Source organism: Amborella trichopoda, chromosome 4 (genome assembly GCF_054954075.1).
Source record: "Amborella trichopoda isolate Santa Cruz 75 chromosome 4, AtrichopodaSantaCruz75HAP2 v2.0, whole genome shotgun sequence".
NCBI classification, from domain to species: Eukaryota; Viridiplantae; Streptophyta; class Magnoliopsida; order Amborellales; family Amborellaceae; genus Amborella; species Amborella trichopoda.
In genome coordinates this window covers 25,380,731-25,392,412 of record NC_142339.1, presented here as the reverse complement: position 1 = coordinate 25,392,412, position 11,682 = coordinate 25,380,731, and the positions used below count along the sequence as shown (strand labels likewise).

Sequence of the window (11,682 nt, the reverse complement as noted above, 5' to 3'; positions counted from 1 at the left end):
TGAATACACAAAGAAAAAAAAGAAATAGAATATGGAAACTGCAGCTATGGCTCCAATGCCTATACCCCAAATAAGTGCAGCTTCAGTTCTGTAAAATTACATTTATTCTCCCTCCAAAACTTTAACTTTTCACTTCAAATGTCCTTGGATCAATTGGCATAGAATGCAAGTTCTCCAGTTGTACCCAACATCAAAGCTCCATGAGTAAATGGCACTGATTTGAGTCAAGTTCCTATTTGAACCAGTGGTACCCAACATCAAAGCTCCTGAGTATGTTGCTGCATTATTGAGAACTATTTATCAGCATGGACACTTATGGGTCACGAATATGTTGCTTCATTATTGGGAACTATTTATCGGCATGGTCCTCTATTGGGGAGAGAAAACTAAAGCCGAGAGAGAGAGAGAGGAGGAGCGTACTTGGTTCAATAGTATTGCGCGCAAGATTGCACAGCAATCTTGAGAACGAGAGGGTGCTCTGGTAAGAGAGACCCTAGTTTTGCTGTGGTTTTGCAAGGGTTGGAAGTTGTTGGAGGCACAGTCACATTGAGAGAGGAAGAGGCAAGGCAGGGTGATGGTTTTCCAACAAGCACAATCACATTGAGAGAGGAGGAGGCAGGGCAGGGCAGGGTTTTGCCGCAGGCACCGAGGAGAGAGAGAGAGAGAGAGAGAGAGAGAGAGAGAGAGAGAGAGAGGAGGCAAACACATGGGAGAGAGGGAGGAGGAAGAGCATGACAACATCAAATGTGATGAGAGAGAGTATTGAGGTGAGAGAAAAAGCCACCTTCTATCAGGTATCAGGAGAGAGAGAACGTCACACTAATGAGAGAGAGAATTTTGAGGTTTCCAAAAAGCCCACCCTATGTCAGCCGTCAGGAGAGAGAGGACGTTACATCAATGGAATGGTTTGAATTTTGCAACAATATCGCTAGCCGTTCAATCCATGATCAGTGGTTAATCACCGTTGGTGTATTCTCCTTAAATACACGAGGCTGCTTACCCTATCTTTTTCCTATATATATATATGGGTGTAGTTGGTATACGGACGCCGACGTAGGTGTAGAGGTACAATGCCCTTCAAATTTTATCATGGTATATAATTTTGATGTAAAATGTTATTAGGATTTTCTTATATCTAATTATAAAATTTTAAATTTCAAAATGGTTCAATTCAAGTATATCTTTAAACATATGAAAATCTTGAAAATGGACGGTGTAGATGATATGTTGTAAAATGCACTATTTTTTAGACTTAAAATCTTTTTAATTTTGATAGTCATACATCTCGATGTCAAGATGATCAATTAAAGGGTTTTTCAACATTAAAACTACCTTTTTCGATGAATTTTTTAGGGGCATCCGTAGTTTCTACATTATAAGGTAACATCCTTATATAAACATTTTCCTATATATATATATGAGTAATGATCCTATGAGACCCTCCCACACCCATGTGTGTAAGACCCCAAAAGATCAATATTAAATTTGGTACAGATCTCTAAAAAGGTTATCACATGGGTATGGGATTTGACTTTTCTTGAGATCTGTGCCAAATTTAATGATGATCCTTTAGGATCCTACACACATGACTGTGGGAGAGTCTCATAGGATCATTACTATATATATATATATATATATGGAAAATTCTTCCCAACACCTATAGGCGAAAATGAACAGTGATTTCACATATGCTCATCACCGTCCAAAGTTCATCGCACCCCCATAGTTGTTCAGTAGTGTTTCGATTTTTATTATCTTTTTATAAATCAGAATGATCTAAAAATTGGATTGTATGTTCATTAAAAAGAGAAGAATCTAATAAAAATATAAAAAATAATAATTTACACAATATAAATTGATCAAAATATCCTTGAAAATTTACAGGGGCATTTTGATCACTTTATATTTTGAAAAATATTTTTTTCATATTTTTATTAGGTGCATCTCACTAAGATGTACACACTCTCCAAAATTTAGATAACTCCAATTTTTGAAAAAAAAAATGAAAAATGAAACACTACCTGACAATCGTGACCGTGCGATGAACTTTTGACGGTGATGAGCATAAGTGAAATCACTATTCAATTTATAGTTTTAAAATTATTGTTTTTATATTTTTATTAGGTGTGCCTTGATGAGAAGAATAAACGCTTAAAATTTCAAGTGATTTGGATTTGTAGAAAATAAAAATAAAAATTCATATACAAAATGAGATTGTAACCGTCAAATCAGCCCAAATTGAATCTGAACCATTAGTTGATACTATAGCTATTAGCATGTGGGTGGCAAGATCTTTCCCACCCCCCCCCCCCCCCCCCCCCCAACACACACACACACACACACACACACACACACACACACACACACACACACATATATATATATATATATATATGGGAGCTGTCAGCCACGGGCTAATTGCTACAGTGTTAGCCAATGGTCCCGATTGAATCTGGGCCAATTTAATCGTCACGATCTTATTTCGTATTTGAATTTTCATTTTTTTTCTACACATCCAAATCACTTGAAAATTTAGGCATACATTCTACTATTCAAGATACACCTAATAAAAATATAAAAAAGATAATTCGTAAAACATAAATTGATTAAAATATCGTTGAAAGGATTCGAATGTATTTTGGTCAATTTATATTTTTCGAATTATTTTTTTAATATTTTTATTAGATTCTATTATTTGTTAAGAATAGACGCTCAAAATTTTAATTAATTTAGATTTGTATAAAAAACATGAAAATTCAAATACGAAATAAGGTGGTAACTATTAGATTGGGCCCAGATTCAATCTGAACCATTGGATGACACTATAACTGTCAGTCCGTGGGCTAACAGGGTCTTTTCCCATAGTGTGTATATATATATATATATATATATATATATAGAAAATACTGAGATTAGCCCACTAGCTCATATGAACATATGAGCCCAAAGCCCCAAATTGAATATGAGCCGATCTGACTGTCACGACCTCATTTCGTATTTGAGTTTTAGTTTTTTTTACAAATCCAAATATTTTGAAATGTTAAGCGTATGTTCTTCTCATCAAGGCGCACCTAATAAAAATATTTTAAAAATAATTCGCAAAAAATAAATTTACCAAAATACCCCTGAAACTTTTTAGGGGTATTTTGGTCAGTTTATTTCTTACAAATTTATTTTTTGATATTTTTATTAGATTCTCCTATTTTTGAAACATACATGCCTAAAATTTTCAATTATTTGAGTTTATAAAAAAGAATTAAAATTCAAATACGAAATGATGTCGTGATCGTCATATCTGCCAAAGTTCAATATGGGTCGTTGGGCTCATATGAACACATATGTTCATATGAGCTAGTGGGCTAATCTCAGCATTTTCCTATATATATATATATATATATATAAGCAATGATATTATGAGACCCTCCACACCGATGTAAGTAGAACCCCAAAATATCACAATTAAATTTTGACACTGATCTTTAGAAAAGTAATCAATAAAACCATTCACCCAAGTTCGACACCCATGTGATAACGTTTCTAGAGATATGTGTCAAAATTTAACGATGATCTTTTTGGATCCTATATATATATATATATATATATATATATATATATATAGAAAGACGCTACAAAACTTTTATAGGCAAAAATGAATAGGGATTTCTTCTACCCTCATCATCGAGTTCATGGCACGATCACGATTATGCGGTAGTGTTTCATTTTTTTGTTTTTTTTTTTAAAAAAAAATCAGAATGACCTAAAATTTTAGAGCATGTTCTCATAAAAAATATGCGAATCTACAAAAAATATCAAAAAAATATTTTATATAAAAAAATTGACCAAATATCCCCAAAACGATTCAGAGGTATTTTGATCAATTTTTTTTTCGAATTATTTTTTTATATTTTTATTAGGTGAGCCTCACTAAGATGTACACGCGCTCCAAATTTCAGATCATTTCGATTTTTAAAAAAAAATAAAAAATAAAAAATAAAACACTATCGGACAATCATAACCATGCGATGAACTTTAGAAGGTGATGAGGGTAAGCGAAATCACTGTTCATTTGCCTATAGGCATTGGGAAATTTATATATATATATATATATATATATATATATATATATATATATATATATATAAGATCTTGTTAACTTTCTGGCTGACAACTACAGTGTTAGCTAACGGCCGAGATTGAATTTGGGCCCAATTCAATAGTCGCGACTTCATTTCGTATTTGAATTTTTATTATTTTTATACAAATCTAAATCACTTGAAATTATAAACGTCTATACCTAAAAAATATTAGAATCTAATAAAAATATTGAATAATAATAATTTGAAAATAGCCCCGAAACATTTTAGAGGTATTCTGGTCAATTTATATTTTGACCAAAATACCCCCAAAATATTTTAGGGGTATTTTGGTCAATTTATATTTTGTAAATTATTTTTTTATATTTTTATTAGGTGTGACTTGATGAGTATAATGTACGCCGAAATTTTCAAGTGATTTGTATTTGTAGAAAAAAAGTAAATTTTAAATACAAAATAAGGTCGTGACTGTCAGATCGGCTCATATTCAATTTGCACCATTGGCTGACACTACAGTAATCAGCCCGTGGGCTAACAGCATCAAGTCCCATATATATATATATATATATATATATATATATATATATATATATATATATATATATAAGTCTTCCCAATGTCTATAGGCGAAAATAAACAGTGATTTCGCCTACCCTCATCACCATCCAAAGTTCATCACACGGTCACGATTGTCCAGTAGTGTTTTATTTTTCATTTTTTTTCTACAAATTAGAATGATCTAAGATTTGGATCGTGTATAGATCTTAGTGAGGCACATCTAATAAAAATATAAAAACAAGAACTCGTGGAAATAATTTTTTAAAATACCCCTGAAAATTTTGGGGGATATTTTGGTCAATATTTTTCATGTAAAATATTTTTTTGATATTTTCTAGATTTATCTATTTTTTATGAACAGATGCTCCAAATTTTAGGTCATTTCAATTTGTAGAAAAAAGATGAAAAATAAAAAATGAAACACTAACGGACATTCGTGAGCATGTGATGAACTTTAGTTAGTAATGAGGGTAGACGAAATCACTGTTCATTTTAGCCTATAGGCGTTTTGTAGTATCTTCCTATATATATATATATATATATATATATATATATATATATATATATATATATATATATATATATATATATAAAGGTTTCTATGTTTCTTCTACAACATAGAAGTTCTACCCTCCTCCTACCATTCAGCTATCCAATTTTGATCAAGAGAGCCACACACCGTTTGATCTTAGATCTGATGTCTTAAAGTGTTTTATTTTTAAATTTTTTAATACAAATTGTATGAATATGAAATTTGGCACGTGTCATCTTCTCATTGGGGCTCACCTATAAAAAATATTAAAAATAATTTTTCAATAAAATATAATGATCAAAATACCCCTTAAAACTTTCAAGGTATCTTGGTTGTTTTATTTTATTGAAAATATTTTTTTTATATATTTTTCACTAGTGAGAGTTTCATAGAGGAATGGTCGTACAAAATTTCTTGTCAAAATAGTTTGTAAAAAATAAAAAATAAAAATAAAACAATGTAGAGACGTGATATTGTGATTGGGGCAATCTTAGTCCTCCATCAGAATAGACGGTTGGATAAGGGGGAGGATAGAACTTCTATGCTGCTGGGGAAGTATAGAAAGCTTGCCTATATATATATATATATACACACAAAAAAGTTGAAACAAGGGACAAATGTTTGTAACTGAAACCCCTACCATTACGCAAATTAGACATTGTTCTACTTTTAAAAGTTATGAATGGCTTGCTCCCTGTTCTGTGCTTCTCTCCTTCTTCTTCACCTACTATCTCTTCTCTTGTTCTGCTCACACTCTTCCTATTTTTCTCTCACTCACTTCTTGCATTCTTCCTTTTTTTACTTGTTCTTATGTTCTACTTCTTCTTCCTTCTTAGCTCTCTCTCTTTCCTCTTGGTTTTCTGCTTCTTCTCTTCATCATGGGGAGGCAGAGCTCAAGCTCTTCATATTTTCACCCTCGCTCTAACTAGGGATCTTGGTCTTCAGGTGGAAGAAATTATAAGGTGAGTGGGCTTAACGGTTGTAGATGCTCCTTATCTAGTTTTTCGTCGGCTAACCGACCTCCTGATCCTTTCAAAGACCCTATGAATCCTGACATTATTCTTAAGCTAGGATTGAGCTTGTTCTCGTACTAGAAACAATCTCGTTTTGGTCCAGGGGCCCCTTCTGTTGTCCTTTCTAAGACAATTCCTTTTGGGAACGTTTTACCTTTTATTAGAGCTAAGGTTGTAGAGGTCGACGCGGTTACTGCTAGGTAGACGGAACACCTCAATAAAGCTTTGATTTTTCCCTCCAGTGGAAGATCTCAACATGATTCAGGACTGGGCTTCTCGGACATGGGGGTGCTCGTTGTCTTGGAGAACCATTCCGATTAACATGGTCTTGGCCCTATTTGACCAAGAAGCTGATGTTGCTCGTGTTCTTACCCTACGTTTTTGGAAGTAAAAAGGAGTGCTTATGACGGTCAAGCGGTGGTCCTTAAGTATAACTGCTCCCTGGTGAGAAAGTCGGTGGTCTGGAATAAGGTATTGGGCATTCCTGTGCATGCGTGGATGAAAGAAGTGTTTCATGCTATTGTTGCATAATGTAGCCGCTTTGTTGGACATGGATTGGTTTTCTGTTATGGGTCATTCTTTAATGACTATGCGTCTACATGTTGCACCTTCACCAGCTGTTTCTTTGCTGAAAAAACTTCTTCTCAAAGTGGCTAGGGAGTTCTTTAGGATCACAATTGTCGTGGAAAACTCTGCTCCTCAGGTGAACTCCTTACCCTCTAATTATCAGGCTTCATCAGATGATTCTTCTGGTAGTTCAAAGAGCTTGTTGGATTCCCGTAATGCTGGCTAGAATTCTGTTTCTATCTACAGCGAACAACCATGGACTTTAATTTCCAAAAAAAGGAGGATCCCTTCTCCTAAGCAATGCTTTGAACCAAAGAATACTTTCTGTAAGGAGTGGAGGAAGAAGGTCGTTGGCTCATCCCCTGCTTTGGGGGCTCCAGGAGGTAGTCTTGTCTCCCGTATTTCAAATTCAAATTCTTCATGCAGGAGCAACGAGCCGTTGCATTCGTCTCAGCGCATACCTACTGGAAACTTGCAAGCCGAGGGATGCTTTCCATGCTTCACATACGTGGTTGATGAGACGTCAAAAGGGCCCTTTTTGAGCCCTTTGAGATGCATGACGCTTTGGTTAACCCTTCACATATTCAGCATTACATTCCAAATGGGCTTATCTTTGTCTAGAGAGACAATATTGGTCACCACGTCCCATTTTTTAACAGATCTAGAGTATAAATATGGATAAAGAAGTTTTAAGGGAATAGGCACCTAGCCATTTATCGAACCAAAATCTGGTTAGTCTTCCATCTTCCACCTGCATCTTAGTGTAAGAGAGAAATATGTTTTGGACCTGACTGATGCCCCGCCATATTGGTGAGAGATGTGAAGGTCTGGAACAACGTCTGGCGGTGAAGCCATCTGAATCACCACCATACTTCCCGAAGATGACCTAGGTCCAAAGTTGATCCTATTGGGTAGCAAGGCGTCACCACCACTTAGTCAACAGGGCTTCGCTCATAGCTTTCATTCTGTGAATTCCCAAGACGTCTTCTTTGCGTGGGAGGCAGACAGAATTCCAATTAATAAGATGTAACTTCTTTTTCTGCTGGGTACCACTCTACATGAAGTTTTGCATCAATTGTTCGATCTTGAGAATGACCGAGTTTGGGGCCTGAAACAAAGACAAATAATAGATGCTTTTTGGGGCTCTGACCCTCTAGACTTTATTTATGTACATTCTTGTGGCCTCTCTGGAGGCCTTTTAACTATTTGGGACCCCAACGTATTATCAAGTGCTCTTTTGATGTTTCTTTCTGTTGCTTGACTGTTAAACTCACTGGACTTGGTTCTTTTTTGTGATGTTTATCGAATGTGTATGGTCCCAATGTGGTGGGAGAGAAAGAGGCATTTCTCGGAGCCATTTCTCACATTATTTCTTCATGTGGAACGCATTGGTGTGGTGCTGGGGATTATTATCTAGTAAGACGACCGAATGAGGTCTCTTTGAATCATCCCATCACACCACAACTAACTTTATTTGATGATTTTATCACAAGTAATGAGTTGCTCGACTACTTTATTGCAAGAGTGAACATTATTTGGTCGAACAACTCAGTTTCGAACCCCAAGTTGTCCAAGCTTGATCTCTTCCTGGTATCTCCTAATTGAGAGTCTATCTTCCTTAAAGCTTTAGTGAAGGCAGCTCCTCAACTAGCTTCAGACCATATTCTTTTACTTATTATCTCTGATGGAGAATCTCTCAGTAAGCCACCATTCTGCTTCGAGCTTATGTGGCTCGAAAACAAGACTCTACCGAAAATTGTTTTGGATTCTTGGACCGAATGCCTTGTGATAGGATGGTCGAGTTTTATGATTACCAAAAACTAAAATTTATCAAGAAGAAGCTTATTGCTTGGGGTACAGCTAAATTTGGGAATATTGGTTGTGACAGTAGTAACTTGGTCTCTGATATTGATTATATTAATGCACTTGAGCAGCAAAATGGGGGCCAACCTGCATATTTAAAACTACTGAAAGATAACAAGAAACTGAATTGGACGACTTTCTTAGAATGGAAGAGATTTTCTGGTTCCAAAGATCTCATTCTAAATGGGTTAAAGAGGGAGATATTAACACTGAGTATTTTTATTTCATTGTGAATTCTAGATACCGAACTAATAGCCTAAGTGCAATGGAGATCTCGGGTATCAATCAAAGATGATGAGGACTGCTAGAACACTGGTATTGTTGCGCACTTCCAGGAGGCTTTTAAATTCGAACCCAGATTGTCTTGCAACTTGTCGCATGAACCTTTTAAAAAGTTATCTCATGAAACTGCCATAAGTTTAGAAGTTCCATTTTCAAAGGAAGAGGCCAAAAAAGCTATGTTTGACCTTTCTAGGGAAAAGGCGTATTGTCCTGATGGTTTCCTTATCACTTTTTTCCTAGATTTCTAGGAGGTGATCAAAGATGACATTCTAATATGGATTAATCAATTTTACCATGATGGTATGTATTGTTTGCAGAGCTATGAATTCTACTTTTATTTCTTTGATCCCGAAGAAGTCTGTTATTCTGTCCATTCAGGATGTCCTTAAACTGCTTTTATTAAAAACATATTTATTATGGATGGTATTTTTTTTGTATAAGAGACTATTCATTCCACGTCCTATTTGTCAACTAAGGGTATTCTCCTAAAACTTGACTTCGAAAAGGCATCCTTGCTAAAGCGGCTGCAGCTTAGTTCTTTGCTGCTTCAGCCTTTGCCTTCTCTTTTCTTTTCTTCCTTCTTTATCTTTTTCTTGGTTATCTTGTAACCTTTTCATTATCTTAATGAATTAGCTTCAGCGAAATTTTATCCAATATCTATATATACATATATGAAAAATGATTTCGTGGGCCCGTTCGTGTATACACCACCGGTGCGCCCAAGGGCGTGGATCATCTCTTCTTATTTCAACGGTTGCATGGCTGCTCCCTGCTTTTCAAATTTTAAAAACCCCAATTAATAGCTTGTCAGCGGCATGTCAGGGGACCTACGCCTTGTGTAGAGGGAGGCACTCTCTATCCATCTCTCTCATTCTCTTCCATCTCACCCTCTCTCTCAGGTCGACCTCTCTCTCTACAACCATCTCCCTCTCTCCCTCTACAACTAGCAATTGCTCCCCCTGAGATCACCCTTTCTCTCAGCTCACCTTCTCTCTCTCTCTACAACCAGCAGATCTCACCCTCGCTCTCTCTCCCATCTCACCCACTCTCTCTCTACAACCATTGGCCGCTCCCTCAGCTCACCCTCACTCTCTCTACAACCAGGAAGGCGTGCCTTCTCTCTCTCTCTACAACCTGCAGGGGGAGCAACCACGCATACAACCAGCAGGGTGTGCCCCCTTTCTCTCTCTACAACCAGATTAAAGGTAAGGCTTTTCCATGTGTTTTGCCTCCACAACAACTGTGATTTTTTTTTATTTTGGGTGTGGGTGGAATCCCCTTGAGGTGATTTGGTATTTTTTGTTTGATAAGGTGGTGTTCTTCCCTGATACATGTTGCTGGTTTATTATTAATTATAACTTGTAGTCCTGTTTCTCTCTCGTCACTTGTACACCTGTCTCTGTAGTTTCCGCACAATAAAGCCAGTGAGAGAATTGGGGAAAGAACGGATTTGATCGTTTAGGAGATTCACAGTTTGGGAATTGGTATATTTGATAGTTCTGTATGCTTGTTTGAATCTGAGGTTGCATGCATGCACTATAAGGGCAGTCGCAAGCATTTTCACCTGTCTTCATTCCCATCTCTCTCCCCTTACATGTGCACCTATTTCCTTATTATTGCATAATGACGCTAGCGGGAGAGAATTGGGTGCCCCAAAGGCCATGATCAAGTGCATCGAGGAACACAAACTCTAGGAGCAGTACCCCATCGACCCTCTCCAAAAGCGAATCGCACAATTAGAGAAGGCCAAGGCCGACAAGAGGAGCAGTAGACGCTCCAAAGCCGCAATCCAAAACTAGAACTCATGTCCATAATTTAGCAAGTATTTAAGTGCTTGATTACTTTTTCAAATCGTTTCGTGTTCTTTACTTATTTAAGGGGTTGCAAATTTTGTGCTTCATTCTCTATACGCATAACATATTTGGGATCTTTTAAGTCCTATTATTTATTTCTTGAATTCGTAAATATGGTGAACTTTGATTAAAATTTGACGAAAAAAAATACTTGAATACCTGTTTGATGCTAGTAGGGCTACTATGTGCCTAAATACTATGCGATTTTCTTGAATCATTTGTTAAAAAATGCTTGTAAGTGTTAAAGTCATTAGTTGAAATATAAAATGTATTTTGTGTAGGGTCATTTTTGTAAATGGACGCCTCCATTTCGGGAAGCGAGTCATCTCCCACATGGTCAAAGCATGAGAACATGGGGGGTACTATTGAGCTCATGGAGCAAGATCCCTTGCTCGCAACCCGTCCCCTTCCCCCATCAAGTTTACAAATTCGAGATATGGGGAAAATACATCATCGTCCAGGGGTTAGAAATAGAGATGAGGGAGCAGCCAATGGTTGTAGAGAGAGACCCTGAATGAGATGGGAGAGAGAGCGAGGGTGAGATCTGCTGGTTGTAGAGAGTGTTGGTTGTAGAGAGAGAGAAGGTGAGAAAGGGTGCTCTAAGGGAGAGCAATTGCTGATTGTACATATATTTTCATCTTTTTTACAATGTTGAAACCACATTTTTCGACGAAGGTACACTCTAATTTGATTATTTAGAAACTAGGTTTTATACAAACCACACCAACATATATATATAGGAAAAGTCTTCCCAATGCCTATAGGCCATAGGGAAAAGTGATCTCGCCATACTACCATCGACCATCTGTTTAATTTTGGCGAAACTCACAGTTGTGATTGGCTCGAAACCAAATCGCACCGCAAAGCAAAAAGCTTCAAATCAATGAAAATTTCACCCCATACCCCTCTCCTCCAACGCT

General features: G+C 36.6%; 1 long non-coding RNA gene across 3 annotated transcripts; it reads left to right on the top strand.

Annotated features, from left to right (window-relative positions):
- Positions 1 to 9,404: 9,404 nt before the first annotated feature.
- Positions 9,405 to 11,436, top strand: LOC148782373 (uncharacterized). Of its 3 annotated transcripts, none has more exons than XR_016054259.1 (2): positions 9,405 to 10,114; positions 11,044 to 11,436. It is a non-coding gene; the product is annotated as an uncharacterized LOC148782373 (long non-coding RNA). The 3 variants fall into 3 exon arrangements; XR_016054258.1 differs by lacking the exon at positions 11,044 to 11,436 and adding an exon at positions 10,543 to 10,895; XR_016054257.1 differs by lacking the exon at positions 11,044 to 11,436 and adding an exon at positions 10,315 to 10,895.
- The last annotated feature ends 246 nt before the right edge of the window (positions 11,437 to 11,682 follow it).